This window comes from Acinonyx jubatus, chromosome B3 (assembly GCF_027475565.1).
Source record: "Acinonyx jubatus isolate Ajub_Pintada_27869175 chromosome B3, VMU_Ajub_asm_v1.0, whole genome shotgun sequence".
In the NCBI taxonomy this organism is placed as follows: domain Eukaryota; kingdom Metazoa; phylum Chordata; class Mammalia; order Carnivora; family Felidae; genus Acinonyx; species Acinonyx jubatus.
The window spans coordinates 120,789,027-120,812,027 of NC_069386.1; the positions used below are offsets into that span (position 1 = coordinate 120,789,027).

The window sequence follows — 23,001 nt, forward strand, 5'->3', positions numbered from 1 at the left end:
TCTTTCCACCAGGCAGTAATGCTGGTGCTGGGGGGTTGGGATTTCTCAGGTTTGAAAAGAGGAGGGAAAAGACATAACATTTTAAAAAAAGAACCAGAAAGGCAGAGAGAGAAGAGTGTGTCGAGGGAGATGAAGTTGTATTCTGATGGGAACAGATTGCCCAAAAGGCAGGTGGGTGGCAGAGAGTAAAAATAACCAGGGAGTGACCGAGCCTTCATTTCCTTTAAAACACTCACACTTTAGGGAGATATTGAAACTGCTAATTTTGTTGGCACATTGACACCTCCTCCTAATTAATGGAGGGCTTATTAGGAAGAGAGCAAGCTGCTCACACACAAAGAAAGGAGGGAGAAGATGTTGAACTTACTCAGCTTGGCAGTAACGAGCAAGTGAGATGCCACTGGGTGTGTGGTTACTTGTGGGCGAGCTGGAGCAGGAGCCTTCTGCCGGGCCCCCTTCCTCCTGGCTCCTTGTGCTCACTGCTGCCCTCCCGGGCTCACCACTTAGAGGCAGGGCTGGAGACAGGCTGCTTCTGGCCCAGACAGGCTAGAGGGGGCTCCCTTTAGAACAGAGGCTCCAGAATCTGGCCTTCCAAGGAAAGGAAAACGTACAATTCTCATGACATCTGTGTGCTTTGTCAAACAAAATCTTCTGCACGGATCTTGCAAGTTGGCTACACCTGGGAGCAGCACGTCTGTGATTCCAGGTCCTAAGCATCACCTTGGATTATTAATCTTTTTCACCTGCAGGACACTCAGAACACCAGAAGCCTGAACTTGGGGGAGGTGAATGCTCTGACATTTTAGCCTTTATGGGCCAGTTTTCTGAGATCAGCAAGAAGGGCGGTTCAGGGGAGTATCTTCCAATGTTTTGCAGACTTGGAACAACTAACTCTATTTTCTGGGTGGGGGGAGGGGGGATATGTCACTGGATCTCATTTTCCAAAGTCACATATTTGTCCTTTCAGATCCCTTATGTAGTCCATTATATATACACCATAGAGCAGTCAAGATCAGGGGCTCAGCAGCAAAGGGGGGCATCACCCCTCAACTTTGCCACTCACCAACTTGAGTTTTCTTGGGCAGGCATCTACTATATCTGTGTCTTTATTTCCTCATCTATAAAAAGGGGACCTTAATAGCATCCACTTCAAAGGACCATTGTGAGGGTTAAGGAGATAAAGGATGTAAAGGGGTTAGTTCCATGCCTGCATACTAAGCACAAAATAAATCACAATGTAAGGACCAATTTTCAAAAAGCTTTAATTTATAATTTTGTAGCAATGTGCTTATACACTGGGGAGGGCAGGGTTTTTAAGATAAGCCTTTAATAAATGGGAAAATTGAGTCATGCAATGAATTGGTGACTTTCCCAAGGTTTACAACTAAGAAGATCCAGAGCTCAGGTATTCTGGTTCTAGATTATTTTTTATTGTTGTTTGCCATGCAAACACACTCATATCATCCCTCAGCATTCTTTATCCTGTCCCACTAGTGCAGCAGGGTTCAGGGGAGAGTGAGAAATGTCACGCAGCTGCCCCAGTCCAAAGATGTGTGGCTCAGAGGAGGGAACCCCTGACTTGGATAGTCACCATGCCTTGGAATCTTGGACAAATCATTTTATCTGACTGAGCTCCAAATCCCCTACCTTTACATGGAACATGATGATTATTTCTTTTTGTATGTGCATATATTTTACACATATATTTATATGTGCATATATTTTGCACATATTTTGTACATATATATGTACATACATATATGGTATATATTATGCAGCTAAAATACAAACTGGAAATATCACTAAGAGCCAATGATGGAACATTGAGAAAGAGAAGAATATTCTTTCCAACAACATTGTGCAAGCAAAACAAGCAAAGATGCTATCTAAGAAGAAAACAGAAGAGGTTAAGTTATGTCTTTAATTATTCTTTTGTTGTTTTAGTTTGGAGGTTATCTTTTTAACAAAATGAATAATGCAATTGGCTGCTATGGAAAGATGTTAAATTTTCATGATGTTGAAGTGAGAGACTGGGATCCTGTTTGTGAGGAGCTCTAGTTTCCCTTCCCAAAGGGAATGCTCCAGTGTGTGTACCCTTAGGGATCAGCCCTGTCCCGACTGGCTGGAAACTCTCTGTCAGCTCAGACTGCTCCTGACTAGGTGGGTACGGACCATTTTCCAAGGAGAATGCAAAGGAAGTGACAGTTTCCACTGTTTCTCCTTATTCTTCAGCTTGGCACCAGTAATCCATATGTCTATTCTGTGATGCATGCCAAAAGGCTGGTTAAATTGGAAATTATTCTTTGTTAAATAATAATAGTATAGATGGCATTTCCATTTTAATCTGGAAGTTCTTAAAAACAGCCAAATCTCAAAAGGTGTAATATCATGCATTGCATTTTATGACTCTAAAGGAAATGTGTGAGGGTGGACTTTAATGGCACTTCTTAAATTAGCAGATATCAGCGTTGGTGCTGGGAAATGCTGATGTGTCATGATCAGTTGTGAGGCATATCACATGTAATATGTTACTAAATAATAATTCATATACTGAAAATTTGCCAAAGATTTACTAGAAATTTAAATTAGATTAGGCTCAGAGCTATTGCTAAAACAACATCACTTCCACCTACCTGCATTCTAATATGCTCTTTGGAGATTCTTTGTCATGGGAGTGTGCCTCCATATCAGTATCATTCATCATGCAAGTTGCACAAGAAAAAAAGGAATATATCAACTTTAAGCTTCTCTGTGTTAACAAAGGCCTGATATTTATTTTCAAAGACCCTAAGGAGTAGAACTGTGGTCATTTAGTTTCACCTTAGCAGATGATGCGAAGAAAAGACATCTAGGACATCTCCCTTCCAAATTTAATTGGATAAGGAAGGGACAGTATAATTTAGTGGAAAGAGCACAGGTTTTGAGCCAAAGTGACTCTGACATTTAATAAGCTGTGGGCCTTGAACAAGTCACTCGACCTCTCTGAGCTCTAGTGTTCTAGTTTGTAAAATGGGGCTAATGATAGTGCCGACTTTATTTTGAGGATGAGAACTAAGAGGCATGAAGGTCCTGGCACAAAGCCAGGTACCAAGTGGCCTTCAGTTATTATGAAAGCTACAGGATTACTGTTGTTGCTGTCTTTTTACATGTCCCTCCAGTGCCTGGCAAATAAAAGTATATTTTATCTGTGTGAGAATATAAGCTCAGCATCTAACTGTTCACAGGAGACAACTTTGCCTCCCTCACAGCTGGTACTCAAAGCATCAAAGAGGATCCACACTCCAGGTACTTGTTAGACAATTCAGTCAGAATCTACTACAATCCAGCACCTGCCAGAGGCTTGCTTATGGCTTCTGATATTTCTTTTTTCATTTATTTTACACATGCTAATGTAGCTCATGTAGTGTTTACCATGTATGCAGCACTGTTAAGTGCCTTAAAAAAATACTCATTTAATCCCCAGAAGAACTCTATGATGTAGACCTCCATTTTACAGATGAGAAAACTGAGGCATAGAGAAGTAAGTTCCCCAAGATCACAGAACTAATAAATGGCACAGCAGAATTTGGACCTAGATGGTTTGGCCCCAGAGCTTAGGAACTTGATTTTTATGCTATGTGAGAAAGACTAACCGTTGTATTAACCGGCATTTCCTCCTGAGTCGTCAAGTTCTTTCCCTGGGCTTAGTGACATTATCAGAAAGCAAGAGACCCAAACATATGACTTGAGCACCCCCTTCCTCATTCCTAACAACTTAATGTCCAGCCCTCAGTGCACAATGAGCACCTGTTTAGATAGACATTGTGTGTCACTGCCAAACTTGTTGCCAGTATTGTGTTCCATATTATCCAATATTCCCAACATGAAAACCAAGTGGTAAAGAACATAAGCAGAGTGTGTTGCTGCCATGAAATGAAAACTATGATGCCAATATAGTTCCCTTTCTACTCTCATTTCCATGGCTATTGGGCCAACTTCTGTGCCCAACTGTAGTCACCAGCTCTGTTCAGGTATCTGCTGATACTTACTTTTTCTGCTTCCTTTAGAGGATATCTGCTCTATTTTTTCCCCCTGATTGTTCTGTTTTTCTTATTGATTAATCATATATAATTCCTCTGAATCTCTTGGATGTAGGGAAGGTATAAATCATAAGCCAATAAGAAGCTTATGATAATTTTCTTACCATGTGAAATGTTTCAAGGTGTGTGGACTAAAGTAGAAGGGAGATGAAAAAAATGATATATTATCTATTATGAAGAGCTACCATTTACTCATTGCTGGCTTTGCAGCAGGCACTGTGCTAAGTGCTTTACATACATTATCCCTTCTTAATCCTTGCAGACATGGTTAATAAGCGATAGGATTCTAATTCAAAACCAAGTCTTTCTGACATCAGTGCCTGTCCTCCTAAACCACTATACCACACTAGATAGAGGGATTGTTTGGACACAAATCTCATTTTTTGCCCAAATCAAGAAAAATGCTTTTTCTCAGGTAAAGAGAGTTTACACATCATCACCAGTAGTGCAAAGTCTCCTTGGGTTTATTTATTTTTCTCCTTCACACCTAATCATACTTGCTAGTCTCCTTCCCTGTGTAATGGGACACCCATTACAGATATATATATATATATATATATATATTTGCAAGATATGTAATATGATTTTGTTATGCATTTTAAATTTATATTAATGTAGTTTGTGGTATCTCTTGATATGATTTTTTTCCTTCAGTACTGTGTATTTAAGATCTTTTTCATGTTGCTACCTATACATTTAGTTTCTCCTTTGTAACTGCTGCACAAAGTCCCATTATATGCCTCCACCATGTCTTCCACATCCATTACTCTAGTCTTGAACTCTGCTTTTACAACAATGTGGTACATGGCGCTGAGTGAACTTCTTGGGGCTGGGTTATAGGGAGTATACATGCCTAATTACACCCAAAGCTTCCAGACTGCTTTCTACAAGGGCTGTACCAGTTTAAACTCCCACTAGCCATGCATAAGAAAAAGTTCCAAAGTGCCACATTCTTGGCAATACTTGGCATTATTCACCCCCTCCATTAATCATTTATTACAAGTAACGCTCTTCGAGAAGTACATGTGGATGTATATGAAAAAATCAAATATAAACAGGAATAAAAGATACAGCACATAAAGCAGCATACGCATTCCAGTGTTTGTGCCAGAGGCAGCAGGCACCCAAGTAAAAGCTCTTCTAGGATGGCCTGGCCCCAGGCGGCAGGGGTGCCAAGGGGCCCCGGGCGGCACCGGACGAACTCGGACACAGCATGGAGAGCTCCTGCCCCTCCGGCCTGGACAGCACTAGCTCCTGGGGCCTGCCAGCCGGCGGCCACAACATCATAGGTCTCGCGGGCTTCAGGGCCAGCAGATGGGCACCCTCACAAGCCCTGAGCCGGCCCTTTGCAGGATGGTGTCGCTCAGAAGGATCCCGCCAGAGGATTGGGGGGTGGGGGAGCTGTGGAGACGCACAGTACTGCTGGGGGGGGGGGGGCGGGGGGTGAGGGGCAACTCGGTGGTAGAAGGCCTGATCTGGAGGGGCGTCAGGGCTCTAGGGTAGTGACACAGATGGGTTGTCCTCCTGCAAGACCTACCAGTCCTACCAGCACCTGTGCAGGCGAACTCGCGCCTGACCGTGAGCTCTGAGCTCGGCAGCTGAGGAACATTCCAGACACAGCTGCAGTAGGTGGCGTAAGTGGAAGTGGAAGGAAGGGGTGTGGCCAGGCGGCTCACAACGGGAGGGGCCAGGAAGTGAGGAGCGTGCACGTGCTTCTAGAGGCTCGCACTCACCAGGGCAGGCGGGTTCACGTGCCCCTCCCAAAGCGCCTGCTCTCCGGCGTCCTCGTCCTTCGGTGTCTGCGTCCCGCTTGCCTGCTGGAACAGGACAGGTTTGCCTATTCCCTTTCCCAATCCTCGCCACCTTCTCCCGTAGAATATGGTACAGGGGCGTATAGGCGCCAGTACAATGGACTTGGCCCGGTGGAACATTATCCACTTCTGTAATCATTACCATTTGATATATATAAGATGGTATCATAAGTAAAAGCCGTCTGCAATTTGGGATACTTGAGCATGCCATTGAGGTGGCTTGGGATAGCTTGGGATGCCGATTGGATGCACATAGTGCAGGGGAACAGCAGCCTTTCCTCTGAGTGCTCCCCTCCCCCCGCAGTTGGTTTATGGGTTTCTTATAACCTCAGACACTGCTTGGCTTTGCGCAGTAGTTATTTGTGTACCTGTCTGCAGTGAGCATCTTATGGGTTGTCGACCACGTTTTTCTTCTTCACTTTTGCAAGTCCTGCAATGCTTTGTTTGTAGCAAGACCCTCAGTAAGTGTTTGCTAAAATGAATTGTCTGAGTTCTGGAAGTTAATACCTGCTAGTAAGACACCGTTGGCTGGGAAAGGGTGGGTTGGGGCTAGGAGGAGCAGTGGGGGTGATTCAGTCTGTCTTCTTTTCTGGAAGATTTCCCCCCTACTTTAACCAGACGTACCTACTTACATTGAACTATATGAAACTGCTCTGGTAAAACTAGACCTTTGAACGTATAGGATTTTTTCCCTCAAATCAACAACTTGAAAATTATGCCAGAGAGGACTCCTGGTCTTCTCCGGTAACATCCTGACTTGGAAGTTCCCAGAGACAGCAAATACTTTTCTGTCTGCTAAGGCTCAGCTCCCAACCTTGCTGGGCAGAGTGGATGACATGTTTCATAATGCACGAGTGTTTATTTAACAAACAGCAACACTTTTCTAATTAAACTGTTGTTGAAGATACAGACAGCATAACCTTTCCCTCAGGGCAAGGTACTCACTGGCTTTTTAAGATGTGACCTCTCACAAGCCCATAGGCCTCTAGGGCAGTCCATGCTGAGGGCCTCATTAAGAGTGAGCTGGGTCATTGTAACCATCTGTGTTGATGGTTACATTCAGCACCTGAAGAATAGGCTTTGATGTAGAGTTTGGCTTCCCCACCCAGAATTTCTCTACATACCAAAGCTCTTGAAATGCAGGCAGGTGACACCCTTATGTGGGAATGTTGGGGAGAAGAGAGTTGGGTAAACTGGAGGAAATTCCGCACAACTTCTGGTTTTAAGGAATAAGTGATTCTTGCAAATCTCATCCTGTCACATCCTGAGTTACTCAGAAATGTGGTTGCATTTAGGTTTCAGGACCTCATTTATAGAGCTGGATCCCTAAAAGATTAAACACATATTGGAATTATGCTTTCTCAGGATGCTGTCTTGCATTATGGTGGTTATGTTAGTCAGCACAGACTTGATTATGCTGCAGTAACAAATGAAGACTCTAATCTGGGTATCTGAAAACAGCATAGGCTTCTTTCTCACTCATGTTCCTTGTTGAACAATGGGTAACAATGGGTTTTGTTTTGGCAGCTCTACTTAAATCAGTTTCTGTCCCTGATTACCTATTGTAATGAAACGAACTGCTTTGAAACTTACTGCGTTAAAACTTTTTATTATGTACTACAATTCTGTGGGTTGACCGTGATCAGTTGAAGGTTTTTCTTTTTGATGTGATATCAACTATCTGGTATGGTCATCTGGTGTCTTGATCAGCAGGGACATCAAAGGTATCTCCTTCACATGCCTGGGTAGCAGTTGATGAGGGAATGCAGCTGGAGAGAACCTACATGTGACTTCTCCATGTGATCTAGGCTTCTTACAGCCTAGTTATTTGTGTAATAACTAGGTGGCTTGGTTCCAAGAGGGTGGATCTTAAGAACAAATATTCTCAGAAAGCCAGCTGGAAACTACAAGACCTCTTATGACTTAGCTGCAGGAGTCACTCAGTGCTACTTCCACCGTACTCTTTTAATCGAAAGCGAGTGACAGGGCTAGCCCAAATTCAAGGTGAGGAGACTACACAGAGGATTCAATACTAGGAGTCATGGTTCATTGGGGACCCATCTTTGAAAACCAGCTACTTAGGTGGATATTGACATGTTGGAAATCATTTTGATGAAAATGTGGTTCATGTGAATTGAACTAGGTCTGATTGTTAGCGGGTAAGTTGTCTTTTTCTGGAGCTTGTGTGAAGAGAATGAGCGGTGAGTTGACCCTTATCTAGAACTATCCTTTGGGAAATGATGATATCCAATTAGCGATGGACAGGGCTTGCTGGCCATTGAGCACATATAACCTTTAGTCTCTTACCATGTTTCTTCCAAAGTGGCATGAAGCAGTTTTTTAATGAGACCTATTGAGATATCCTGAGACATCTTTTCCTTTCATGTCTGGCCTGTCCACCTCCCCGTGAACACATGATCAAGAAATAAGACCTAGGATTTTGGGATGGGTATGTAAGAGCCAAAGAGAACTAGAATGATAGCATTCTTTTTTTTTTGTTGTTTTTTTTTAACGTGTCCCTTGGCACTCTCAGTGGCAGCAGGGTGGGTTTCTAATGGCAGAGCTGGGATAGCTTAGATCCCTATGGCAGAGATCTGGGGATTGGGGCTGTGGAGGGGGGATGGAAGGGGGAGGCCGAGCTGGAGCATGTTTCCATTCTGTGAGAGTGGTGTTTGCCTTTGAGGCAGCAACAGTAATATTTCATGTCTTCCATAGTGTCTCCTACCTTTAAATGTCAGTCTCTGCAGCCGCCTTATCTACTGTAGCACATTTCAATTAGGTATTCCAAATCACACTCTTTTCTTCCAGGACAAATATGACAGAGGTGATATTTACTGTTACAGCAGCATTTTAAATACTTAAGGGGGAAAAAGGCCTAGTGAATAGCAGTTTCTCCCTTATAATAATAATAATAAAATAACAATAATGGAGAGAAGACATGAATTCAAGTAACTGGCTGATTTAAGTGAACATCTTTTGTCTTCACCCTCTTTGGTTCCCCCCCCCCCCCCCACCCCGCCTAGATTCTTGCCTTAGTGTGAAGATTATAACGCTTAGCTCTTTCAAGAATGGCCCCCCACATCTTCTTCATTGGAGGTTCATGAATGTCTTCTAGAATGGTTTCTACCTAGAGACAACTGGGCTCTTACTTCACCCACTCCTTGTTCCTTCTTTTGTTTTGAGGAATGTTTACATGAAATCAGAATCCCCATTTCTCAAGTATTTTACTAGGCACCGTTACTTATCCCCACCTGCGGGACATTTTCATCTCTCAGTGGAACACCACCCACCCCACATCTAGGAGGCATAATGGTTGAGAAACTCAATTATTACATTTCCTCCTTGGAATCAAGTCTCTATTCCTTGGCCTAATACTGCATGTTTCAGCTTCCTTGTTACTGGTCCTTATACTACTTGTTCACCAGGCAGATCTTCACGGTCTCCCTAGTAGTAGATTTGCACATCCCTTTGCCCAATTCTTGTGCAGGCTAGCACAGTGCTTGGCACATAGGGGCTGTGGCAGTGGTAGGCTCTCAGTCAATTTCCGCCTCCCCCCATATTGAGGATCTTTCCACTAAATCTCTTCTCCACATTTCTGATTCTTTCTTAAGAGATCAGGTTAGGATCTACTGCCTCTGTTAAACCTTCTCTGACTTCCTTAGCACTCAGTGCTGTTCCTATCTGAATGTTTAAAGTGCTCATTATCATCATTGCTCATTTGGTACTTGGCATGTACTATCGTATGCTATTTTGAATGTCCATATGTTGTCTACCCAAATAGACTGTAAGTGCCTTACAGGCAGGGATAGCTTTGCCTTGTGCTTATTTCCTATTCCCTTAGAATCCTCAAGATCTTTGAACATAGAATGTGCTCAGTTAATATCATTAAGTGGACAGACCGAGGAGTAAATGGGAGCCAGGATCCAAAGAAGCCTGCCTTTTGGTGCCAGTCTACTCAGTTTGGAAGTCATAAACTTGCATAAAACAGGGCCTTTCATTTTACTGTTTCTCCTATAAGTGGAGCTCTCAGAAGTGAAGGCTCCTACCCTTGCCCAATTCCTGAAGCTGATGGTTCAGGTGAGGAGCTTTCCTAGTGTGAGAGAATTTTGAAATCATCCGGAGCTTGGCACATCTAGTGCTCTGACAGTTAAGTTGTCATGATCATTAGAATGAAGGGGATCAGAATATTAGGCCATGATCTCAAGTTCAAGGCCATAGCAGACTAAGAGTAGAATCTCATACTAGTTTCAGTTTTGCCTCTCCCATTTAACAGTTCATCTCTTTACACCTCAGTTTCCCCACCTAGAAAATGGATTTAATGGTGGCTGTCTGCCTTACAGAATTGCTGGCAGGTGCTAATGTGATAATTAATGTGAAAGTACTTTGGACATTGTAAAATACTATATGAATGTCAGGAATCATAGGCAGCACCTTGTAACTATCAGCTAATATTTATTGAGGGCTTCCTCTGTACAGACAGAAGTCTTCAGCATCATATAGTAGACACGCTGAGGAATCTGGGATTCCTTATGGTCCGAACTCTGATCCATGGGTAGGTGAAAGCTGGAGAAAGGATTATAAGCTAGCAATAACATCTGAAAGTTTAGCGACAATCATTAGGTCAGGTAAGATGGGAAGCTACATTTGTGGCAAAAACCTGACCCTGGACATGCCTTGAACATTCTGGATTTCAGGTTCTATCCCTTAAAACATTTCAGAATACTCAGATTTTGCTACCTCCACTTCTTGAAAGTTCTGCCTGTCTGAAGCCTTTTCAGTGTCTGGGGTGATCAGGTGTATCCAACTTGCTGATGGCACTCACCCCTCCTGAGTAATCCTGGGAGCCTCTGCTAAGCCTGCTTCCTCCCAAAGGACAGTCTAAAAACCAGATGCCCTTGACTGATCTCGCTCTGCTGCCAGCTTTGACCACAGCCCAGCAATGACATGACCTTAGGCCCAGGGAGTCTGTGGTCCTCAGCCCAGTTTTCATGTAAATGTCTCTGCCAGTGAAAGGGAGCTGATGCACAAATTATCTGCTGTGGAAGCAGAACAACCTATGACTAAAATGTCATTGGGACTTTTCTCTCTTTCCCTTTTTCTTAGAGTTTTTCCATGTGGCATCAGCAGCTGAGTAAGGGAAAGCAAAGAGGTTTAAGTATGTTGGTGCTCGCTGGGCCAGATTAATAACCCAAAGCCTTCCAAACTGGCCATTTGGGGGTGAGGCAGACTAGCCAGAAAGCATTGGGTTGTGGGGAGCACGGGTGTGAGCTGACAGCAAAGTGATGAAGTGGTAAGCTCTCATGCTTCTTCCCTGCCCCTGACTTCCTTCCTTCCCTTGCTTCCTTTCCCTCTTTACCCAGAGCTTGAGATGGCTGCACACCAGTGGCTCCAACCTCTGGCAGCTACTGCCCTCTGCTGGGAAAAATGCATCACTCAGAGTGGGAGGTGCTGAACTCTGTACCTGGAAACCAGCCTCAATTCAGACCAGTCCCACAGGTTTTGGCTAATGTGTGATTTGGCTTGAGGAGGGCAGAAAGATTCAGAGAGCCTTCCCCCTTGTACCAGAATATTTCCTGAATGGTGTCAGCTGGGCACAGGTCTACGGAATCTATCCACTAAGGATCCATTGCTTTGGATTCTTTGAGTTCCTGAGGGAGGTGACTTCTGACTTCTCTTTACCTGGGTCAGACATTGAGATATTGAGGCCTTCCACCATGGATGATGCTTTCAACAAACACTGTTGGTGACTTTGCTTCCTGGATCAGCTAGACACAGTCCTTTCTCAAGGGAAGGCAACAGAGGGAAGTTGAATCTGAAGGGGGCTGTGGAAGCATGAGTTTAGTAGTGGTCTCCTGGCTCAAAAGAAGCCATCATAGAGTGAGGGCTCTGAGTGACCCAGAGGCAGAAGAAGAGTATGAAGAGCCAGGTGAGAGTGGGGAATGTGGCCTATTATGGGGTGGGGGAACAGTGGCTAGGAAGGTAGGTAATACATTGGCCTTCCGTACCTCTCAGCTTTCCCCAGAGCTGGCCATACTGGTAGACTGCCTTGTTGGCTTCAGAAACCAGAGGGGCAGAAGGATCCCTCCCTGTCTCCAGTATAACTGTAGAGTGATCCTTGTGCATCTCTGGATCCTCAGCCCAGCCAGACAGGAGCTATGACCTCACTGACCACACAGTAATTCTACTTGAGGGATTTATTTTCCTTTCATGAGCTCCTGCCAAGACTCTTGGTTAGAACTAATGGGGCTCCCCCAGCCAGCGAGTGTCTCCTAGTGATGTGTGTAAACAGTGCCAGGCAGGAAATGGGTTTCCTGTTCTTAATGGGCTTGTTAAACCTCTTATTGAGTGGGGTTTAAATGGCCTTGTTATGAAAAATAATAGTAAGCGAGTATTAGTAATAGTAGTAGTAGTAGTAGAAAAATCATGATGTGGGTCCTGACTTCCCTTCATATTTTAACGTTGCTGGCTTGAAAATCTTTTTGCCAGTAATTACCAGGGATGGGTGGTGAGTGACACTGGGATCCATAAGTGGGGAAGAGGGCAGACCTTGGGTTCGTGATCTACAGCTTCCCAGTTCTCAGCCCTTTTCCACTTCTGTAGTGTTTCCTCCTCCCTTGTCCCTTTCTGTCTGGGTTCTTCAGCTTTCCTTCTATCAGAGAAGATAAAACCACAAACTTCTCTCCGTCTTAATTAGGATCGAAAGGGTTAAGTTTAGGTTTTAGGTAGAGGTGATTTTGGAAAGGGTGGTGGACCCTGGAAGAAACCCAGTGAGAAGATGGGCTCATCTTCCTGTCTCTGTTTTATAGCTGGAACTGGAGGGGTGATGTATATCCCAAACTTTAGTAGTTTACAGATCGGGGTTGCTTTTTTTATTATTACTTTCCACAATGGTATTGGTTTTCTTTATACTTATTGTCTTGTTTGACTTAAGTAGATTTAGCATCTTCCTAAGCAGTATGTCTTTGAAATTATGGGTTCAGTGTGTGAGCCAGGTTTTTTTACTTGATATATATTTAAATGAAAACAGCTAAATTAAAAAAAAAAAGTTTGTCCATGTGGCGAATGTGTCATACCCTTGAGGGAAGGTGTACCATACTTCTGGAAACACTGGTATAGAGAAAAGTTTCTCAAACTTTGTGGGCATAAGAAACACCAGCAGAGCTTGTTAAACTATAGATTGCTGGGCCCCTCCATCAGAGATTCTGATTCAGCAGGTCTGTGGTGTGTCAGAAGCATTAGCCCAGAGGGCAAGAGCCCCTTCTCCACTTCTGCATGTGTAGGTGTCCTCATCTGAAAATGAGGACAGCACCTATTTCAAAGGGTTCATCTTATGCTCATACTGAGTACTATAGACATAATGGCTTAAACAACAGACGTTTATTTCTCACAGTTCTTGAGGCTGGGAAGTCCAAGATCAAGGTGCTGGCAGATCTGGTGTCCTCACATGGCCAAGAGAAAAATCATTTCTTTTATGTCTCTCTTTATAAGACACTATCCCATTAATGAGGGCTTACTCATATGACCTTATTCCCTCCTAAATGTCCCACCTCCTACTACCATCGTGTTGGGGTTGGGATTTCAACATCAGAATTTGGGGGGGGGGTATATAGACATTCCATCCATAACAATGTTTATCAACATTAAAGGAGTTACTTACTATATGTAGAACACCTGGCATATGGTGGAATGATTTTTCTTGGAGCCAGTCTACCCATTTGGAGTTTTTCAAGCTGTAGAGCTTTTTAGGGTTCAGCTTGAAGCTCAGATGGGAAATACAGGGAATTCTGTCAGGTTAATTTTGGTTCTAAGTTTAAGCCCATTATGCAGCTCTGGGCGGCTAGGCAGTTTCCAGCAGCATCCCACCAGTATTCTGTCTTTTAGAACCCTGGCAAAAAGACACAGTGGGTCTTCATTTCTCTGTGTCTGGTCAGATGCTGTGCTGAGAGCTGAGGAACAGAAATGAGTGGGAGTGAATCCTTGCTATGCTCACTGTGTTCTGAGAAATAGGCAAAAAGTAACTTAATTAAAAAAATTTTTTTATTATATTTATTTTTGAGAGATAGAGCAAGACAAAGTGAGAGTGGGGGAGGGACAGAGAGAGAGGGAGACACAGAACCTGAAGCAGGCTCCAGGCTCTAAGCAGTCAGCACAGAGCCCGACGCGGGGCTCGAACCCACAAACCGTGAGATCATGACCTGAGCCAAAGTCTGACACCTAACCTACTGAGCCACTCAGGCACCCCAAAAAGTAACTTAATTTGATTAAATGATTGTATTTGATTTTTTTAATAAAAGCCTCCCAGTAGTTGAGCCCCCTTTCTGTGTTTGTGGAGTTCATCGGTGTGATTCTGAAAGGGAGACAGGACCCTCATTTTATTACTGAAACCCAAGGCTTGGCAGATGGAAGAGTTCGTTCTGATGATAGCAGGGGTGGGGGAACAGTAGCCCATCTAGGGCCCAGTAGTGGCAGGCAGTGCTAGGAGCCGAGACCCTGTCAGGCTCCCCCTGGGACATCACCCTTGCCGTTGGCAGCCTTCTGGCATTTCTGCTCCTCTTCCAGAACGTGTGCTTCTTAAGCTCTTCCTTCACATCCTTTCCCACTTTGCCCAGAAATGATGGTTTTTAGAGCAGTAAAGTGACATTTGACAAACTTGTAAAGATAACTGGACACCATCTGGGACATTGATTAGAGGAGGAGTGGCCCAAGGCAGGGAGACCACTGAGGGGGTATTATCTGAGAATTGAGGATATAGAGGAGAGGACAGAGGAGGAAATAATTTAGGGGGTAAAATTGACCAAGTCTGATGATTGGAGACCTGATTTTACCTTTGGACTTAGAAGACAAAAATGAAATTTGAGTTTTTGTGTACAGTGTTAGTTGCCTTTTGGGGGGTAGGTATCCATGCAGGTGGCAAGGTAGATACCTCAGAATCGGTGGGGAAATAAGAGGTTATTGAATAGGACTGTGTGTGGAGTACAGCTTGGCTATGGTTTTTTCCACTGCAGGTCTTTTCAACTCTACAAATGTTGAGTGTTTATTAGATGTTAGACATTGATAGTTATTTAAGAATACCATTTCTTTTGATTTTGTTATTTAAAAGGGGTAGAGGTATAGAGGGAAAAATCCCACATGATCTTGTACAAACACACAGTTACACTATGCAAAGTGCTTCTTGGTCTTGAGATTCCTCGAAGGCCCAAATGAACCGTGTGATAAGTCTGTGCTAGAACAGGGCATATTCTGAAGGCTCCTGGCTGCTTTTATAAACCTCCTCTTTTCTCTCCTCTCACTAACAAATATCCCACTGAGGTATTACCTCCCCAACCCTGTGAGCTGAAGGGTTCACAATTAAATGTTTCTTATGCTGGGTGAACTTATACACTGCCAGACCTATATGCACCTGCTCCTTGTGGTGTGTTTATCGGGAAGCTGCCATCGCTGTCTTCTTCACTCTTTGAAAAAGGCTTTGGGTAGATCCAAAGTGCCGGCTATTTACATAGCTAGCTCCTGCCTGGTTTTTTGAGGCTCTTTGTTCAAGTGTCAGTACTGGTTTGTAAAACATGAGCAGACTTGGGGGGGAAAGTAATTACAGTTCACATCTGGCGTTTCTACTGACACGATGTTGAGCTGCCTGACTGCACTCCTTTCCTGTCGCTTCCCTCATTCTGTCTCTCAGTCCCAGGCTCCCTCTCCCCCGCCCCCTCTCTCTTCCTTGCTCTGCTCTGTGCCAGAGAGCCACACATGTGAAAGGTGGCAGGCCTTCTCCATGGCTGCTAGGTGGTCTGGTCTACCTTCAATGTGAATGAAACCTTCCCACCTTCAATATGTCGAGATGCCAGGGGTCCTGGCTGGTTACCCAAGGAGATCTCTGGTGTTGTCCATCCCCGGAGGCCCTAAAGGGCTGTCCTCTGTATCTAGATCTGAAACCAAACCTTTCGTGGATCAGGCCACTCCAAGAACTTTACATGATTAATTTAGACTGTGGAGACTTCCAGTCTTCTTAGAAGACATATTGCTGCTTGGATGCTATTCTAATTTCTCTTTCTACATTTAATGAAGTTTCAGGACTTGGTTACAGGCGCATTCACACCCACCTCTCAAGATCATTAGTAGATATCTTGAGGTCACAATTCCCCTGTTGGTGGGGAGGGGTAGTCTAGAGTAGTGATTGTCTCACTTTTGAGTTTAAAAAGAATGTTTTTAAGTTAAAAATGGTATTGTCAACTAAGGATCACTTTAACAAATAATTCAACTATTATCGTTACTTATAAAAGAGACATTTTAATTTCGAAATGTAAGAAAGACTTTTTTCAGTCTAAAGGACAGTTCTTTACGTTAAATAAATATAGGCTTATTTTTAAAATTCCTTTTTGATAGCAAGAATACTATTCCTTGAAATGGTAGAAATGGTGTCCCGTGGCTACCCAGCCCTCATGAGTGGGGAAGGGGAGGAGGCTGGAGGGAGGGGCAGCAAGGGAGTGTCCTCTGTGATTCCTAGAGCCATGCTGGGCATCCAGTGGTACAGCCCAAGCTTCATCTCCCTCCTTGCTCCAAAATTCCTTCAACCTTATGTGCTTAGTAACTGTTTGCTGAATGATCTGTGATTTGTCGTTATTTAATGTGTATTCATTGAACACAAGTTTACTTGAATCTTCACACACGCCCATTCTTTATTTCTTAAACATACAAAACACTTTTCTTTTTGATTTCTTTATTGGTAAAAATTCACAATTTATCTTTTCTGTAATTGCTGTGATAATGTCATCACTCATAAAATGTTATTTACTAAATAATAATGACTCGTGCTTTTATTATAATTAATGTTATCTCTGACATGCTGTTTTCGTAGGAAAATGCTAGGGCAGATGGTTTGCCAGATATAAAGTAAGTTAGGTTTGGGACATAGCAAGTTTGAAATTATAGCATAACTTCCAGGTGATGTCACATCCAAAAGTTTTCTTCCAACTATATTATACACTTTTGCCATCACAGTCTGTGTGCTTTCTTCTTTATGCCTCCATAGTCCAGTGATGAACACATGCTAGATCAGGAATAAATGCTTGTTGGTTGCTTTGGGGACTATGTAGATGGAAATTGGTGAAAATTTCCAGGAAACATGGCCTTTGGGAATTGGTGATCAATGAGTGATTACGGGAAAGTCATATAACAAACAAATAGCAGGGGAGAGGGAGTGCAATTGAGGGTTTTCAAGAATGAACATGAAATGGGCGATGCAAAACAAGTGCCTAAATGATGCAGCTTTACAAGCCCATTTTGTAGGTCACTAATAACTTGGAATTCAGAAAATCATTGAATGGTTTTTAATGGGATGAAATTTTTGGCTGAAACACTTTACCTCTGGGGATTCCAAGAAGCCCATTCATGCAAAGTGATGTATTCATTCATTGAACAAGTATTTACCGAACCCTTACTATGTACTAGGATTATTAGAAGTGCTGGGAAGGTAGTAGTGGATAAAACAAAAATTCCTTCCCTCTGAGAGCTTATATTCTAATGGAGAGTGATAGGCAATCAACAAAATCAACATTCAGTATTCTAGATGGTGATGAGTGTTCTGAAGAAAAATAAAACAAAAAATAGAGGGCAGGCTGGGGTGGTGATGGTGATTTCAAGTTTAAGTAGGATAAAGAAGAAGACAGAGGTTGACAGGCAGCCCTGGTGCAGTACAGTTTTCCAGGGACCAACGCAAGATGTTGGGAAGCGTGAGGCCTCAATTTCTCCAAGTGCGATCTGACTTTGCATCCCAATTAACAGTGACAGCCTACTGCTTTAAAATAGGAAATAAAGTGGAAGAAAAGCAAACGCTTGATAGTTGACCTGACATTCACTGTTGCAAGATTGGGAACGTACAATAAATGTCACTGATGGAGCAATATTCATGAAGTAAAAATGTCAGTTTTCAATTTGGCATGAGGATGGTTTGACATGTATTAGTCGCGCACAGAATATTATCATAATTAATGCATTAATAATGCAGCTGTCCTTTTCCTCCTCATCCCAAATTAAAGAGAAAATGGAGAGAGTCAGGTGAAAGAGCAGCATTCCCCCTGATCAGACCTCTTCTGCCAGCATTTGTCGTTTTCTCTACCGTCTACGTAGCACTGGCTTCTGATTGGTATCAGTTCAGATTTACCCATCTCAATTTTTCCCTCATGTTTCCACAAACACCACCAGCGACCTTGTCTTCTGAGGGCCCTTTTCTTAATTTCAACAGCGCTTTAAAAAACAGTTCTAAAGATACACATATTTACTGTAGAAGTGGCATATAAATGAAATCAAGGGTATGAAAATCTCCCATAAATGCACCACCCAGAGAAAATAACTACTAATATTTTGGTGTTTGTTTCAGTCTTTTTTTTCCCCCCTAATTATACATATTTATAAAAATGGTATCATTTTACATATAGTTTGATCAATTCAATTCATGGCAAATACTCTTTCAACTTAGTGAATGCTTCTCTACAACAATCAATAGCTGGGGGTATTTCATTATACAGATGTAGCATATAATTAATACCTCCTTATCCTCATGTAAGGTTTTATATTTTTGGTGTATTAACAATGTCGTGATAAGCATACATGCAGCCAGATCTTTGTACATATTTGTGATGATTTATTTTGGACAGATTCTTAGATGTGGAGCTGATGGAAGTGTTAGTTGTCTGTTGTTACAATAATGCTGCAGAACAAACAAAGCTTTGTGGCATAAACAGTAAGCATTATTGCTCACCTGACTGGGGTCAGCTGACTGGGAGTCTACCAGCTGGCTCTGCTGATCTTGGCTTGGCTTGCTGTCATGTCTGGGCATTGATTGGCTGGTTGTCAGCTGATATAGGCTAGCCAGCGCTGGGGTGACTGGGGGAACTTGGCTCTGTTTCTCATTCTCCAGCAGGCTGGCTCAAGCATGTTCTTATGTCATTGGTGGAGACACAGCAAGCTCATTCTTACACATGCTTTTCAAGTATCTGCTTGTATCACATTTACTAACACCACAAAGCAAGGAAGGTGACTGAGCCCAATGTCAAGGGGCAGGGCATGCTGCCCTATTCACAGAGGGTACTGCAGAGTTACAGGACGGAGTCATGGATTCAGGGAAGGGTGAACAATTGGGGCCAAATTTGCAATCCCCCTTACTGGGTCGAAAGGCAATCTTATTTTTAAGGCTCATGATATTTCCAAACTGCTCTCCAGAAAGCCTGAAACGACCCCACGAATGGTATAGGAGACTTCATAGTTTCCCAGTTCTCTCTACTCTTGCTGATTCTGGGAGTGATTTGTGACTTTTCATCTTGGCTATTTTGATTGGCATCTTTACCTGACCCTCTAGGCTACATGTTTGCTCTTGGTGTTGGTTCTTTCCTTGCAGAGTGCCCTCAGATGCCCTAGTCTCTGGTCTACTTATCCTCTTCATCCTGCTTCTTCTGCCCACTTGACCTTGCACCTGTGCTGACCAACTCTCAACTATCTGGAATACCCTATGATCCATAAAAGCCCTTCCCTAACCATTCTGAGTCAGCAGGTGTTCACTACATATCTTTTAACTCCACCACCTACACCAACAGTGGGGTAATTGTTCTCATTATTCTTAGAAACTCAGAATTGTTTAGGGCCAGAAAACAGCTAAGAATTCAATCATGTTTTTTTATACAATATTGTTCCAAGAATATAGCTACTAATATGGGTATGCATGGGGATGCAGACATGGCTCTAGATAAAAAATTGCCTGAAGAAAATGCTGGAAGAAATTAACTACTGTTAATATTTTAGCATATTTCTGTGGAGAGGAATTATGTGTGGATTTTTTTTAAAAAACATTAGAACAAACCTTTAACGTTGTGTACAGAAACTGAGAGAGAAATTAAATGACTTGCCTCCTGTCCTACAGGTAAATAATAGCAGAACTGTGACTGCAGCCCAGTCTAGCAATTCCTGATTTAATGTTCCTGTGAGACACTGCCACTGTATGACCTCTGGAGCCCAGCTGTCTTTTGTTTGATTGTTTCCAAGCAACACCGGTGGTTCGGTTTGATTTGGTTTTGCAAGAGTGCTTTGCTTTTTGTGGGTGGTTCATAAGGAAGTTAGGAATATTTTAGACAATGATTGAGTCATCTAAGCCAGCTATGTGGATGTGGAGTGCATATACATATCATGTCTGGGTGCATACATTATCATGGCTTCAAAAGTTGGCAACTGATTTAAGTAAATAGTGGGTTTTCTCTGTTAAATCACATTAAGGCTCCTAAGCAGCACATAATTTATCATAATTATCATGTGGATTCTAGGTAATTATAATAATTATTTAGTATATACAAAGGTAAGCTCTACAGATTTAGGGTAGAAGATTAAATAAGGATTAAATAAGCTCTTTGGGGACATCTAAATTGATCAGATTGATTAGATCTCGTGCTATGAGCCAATTGAGGGGGGGGGGTCACTATGACAGAATGTTCTTTCTCAGAGCCCACCTGTACTGGTGAATGAGTCTGAAAAACTGAGGATTGGTTAGGAGACCGGGGCAGGTCCTCTGTCCTTGGAAATGATGGGCTGGTCTTCTTGGAAATGAATCTTTGATTTGATTCCTGCTTGCCCTTTGCCTTGTTTCCCTTTTGTCTGAGCACCATTTCTAGGATTTTCATAAAGGATAAGAAAACTTTGTTATTTCTCTGGAGAGTAGGAATGGCTCAAATATTGCTTGGTGATGAAGAAGTGGGGAACATACTTTGAAGAACCCTTGACTTGGAGAACACCAAAGAGATGTTGGTGTGTTGGGGGGTGTGGTTAATGTTTGGAGCCAAAGTCAAATGTTAAGTTGCGGCATTTGGGGCCTAGAAACATGTCACTGTTGCTAAATTAGTACCTTTTACCCACCTAGGGCTTTCTATAAGCCTTCTTGGATCACAGAGGATACACTCAGAAATGGACACAAGTTAGTGGGGACAGAAACTGGGAACTGAAGCTGCTTCACCAAGCAATAGGAGGAGGAATCTAAGCCCCTAAAAACTGAGCTTCTGTAGGTTCTCTTTCCTAGTGCTTCCATGGTGTTTGTTTTCCTTTGTACTGGTTGTCTTGCAGAGAGAAAGACTGCCCGGGAAACTGAGTTTTTGCTGGTATTGGGGGAACTGCCAGCCAGTTAAAAATCAAAGCCTGTCAGCCAGTCAGCTGGGGACCAGGTATACTGTGCGATCCTGCTTGTTTATACGAGGATTCAAGCATAATCCAATTGTCACTATTAGCCCACATTCCCACATGCTCTCTTGGCATGCACATATGCACCTGGGCGCTATCTGTTAGTGTCACTTACTTAGATGTCCTAAGGTAGTTGCTGGCTGCTTTTGGATGACGAAGTGCTCAGTTACAGCCAGTTTAAACAATCATGTCACTAGAACCGAATAAATAGATTTTGATAAAACTAGTTCAGTTAATATTTCCCTTAGGGTGAAGTGTAGCCTTTTCCACTTTGTTTCTCAGGCTAAGAAAATCACTAGCCCTATTTCCAACCTGTGTCCAAACTCAGATTTAATTTCTAGCAGTTAGGACCACAGTGAGATCTACATGGCTGTGGATTAAGACACTTGGAGGGTGGGGTGGTGGGCAGTTGAGTGAAAGAGGAGGTGATAGAACCAAAGGGCAAGGAGATGAGCTGGAGGCATATAGCAATATGAAGAGAAAACCTGCAGTGGGGCACCTCATCATCCTGGTCAAGGTTAACATGGTGGTCCCACAAGTGTCAAGGACAGGGTCTGTGTCCATTACCTCATTTCTTTAGAACTGTGCTAATGAGGCAAAAGTAAGAGCAACTTAGGCTCCCCTAAGTTGTTTGGTTTTATTACGTCTCACAGCCACAACGTGCACCTTTAACCTACAGTTCTGGCTGGAAAATTGCTGCTACAGGGCATGAGAAGGAATTGTGAAAGGCAGCAGTGCACACTTGCCAGAAAGTTCTTCAGAGTCATCCTGGCTTCTTAACCTCTCCATGCTAATATCTTCTGAAAAATTAATAATAGAATAATAATATCTCAGGCTTCTTGGGAGGATTAAATGAGTCAATACTAAGAAGACATTGAAAACCACGTGTGGCATATGGTAGGTAAGTGGTCTTTGCTAATTTTTGTTATGGTTACATTTATTAACTACAGTACTCATATTGGACTGGCAGCTGCTTCTCTTCTGAGAGTCTTTAATATTTCAGAAATAATTTCTGGGTTGCTTCGGCATAGAAGAGGCAAAGAAGCCATTGCTACCACTGGAGCTCATGATGAGTGTTGGGCGGTGGGAACACCTTGACGGTGACTGAAATGCATCCACTCCAGCTTGCCTGCTCTGACTGCAGTCAGCAGCCTGAATTCAGGGGCTGCTTATCTCTGTAAGCACCAGTTTTATGACTAGCCGCGATTTACCCCTCTCCTACTACTGCTCAGCACTTACTCTCAGTTGACACCATACTCATTTAAGTTGTGGACTCATTCCTGCCTGAAACATTCTTTAGTTGTCTCCTGACAACTGAAGGGTGTTGTCACTCGATCTTCAGCTCAACTATGAGCTCCTTTCAGTGGAAGATCCACCTGTGTGTACTTCCTCTTGCTCTGTCCCTCACCATTGGCATCTATTTTGTGCTGCACATATGGAGCCTGTTTCTGATTCGGAGCAGGTCAGGATTTATTCACCCTTGGGCTAGCCTTAGCACCCAGCACAGAGCTGGGAAATGTTTGTGGAATGAATCTCAAACAGTGCTCTTCTACCCATGTCCTTCCTTTTTTTTTTTTTAAATTTTTAAAAATTTATTTTGTGTATTTATTTATTTTGAGAGCGAGATCAAGCAGGGGAGGGGTAAAGAGAGAGGGAGAGAGAAAATCCCAAGCAGGCTCCACGCTCAGTGCAGAACCCAGTGTGGGGCTCACTCAGTCTCACGAACCATGAGATCATGACCTGAGCTGATACCAAGAGTCAGACACTTAACTGACTGAGATACCCAGGTGCCCCTCCCCATGTCCTTCCTTAAATCTGACCCACCGTATACATGGCTCATACTGGCAGGTTTGGTCACTTGGGGCCAGACCAGGGCTGTGGGTCCCAAAGGACTGTTTATTCCT

The 23,001-nt window shown here is 43.1% G+C and overlaps 1 protein-coding gene across 27 annotated transcripts in view; it reads left to right on the forward strand.

Annotated features, from left to right (window-relative positions):
- Positions 1-23,001, forward strand: part of NRXN3 (neurexin 3) — a 1,553,894-nt gene that overhangs the window by 357,516 nt on the left and 1,173,377 nt on the right. The gene's annotated exons all lie outside the window — the stretch shown is intronic.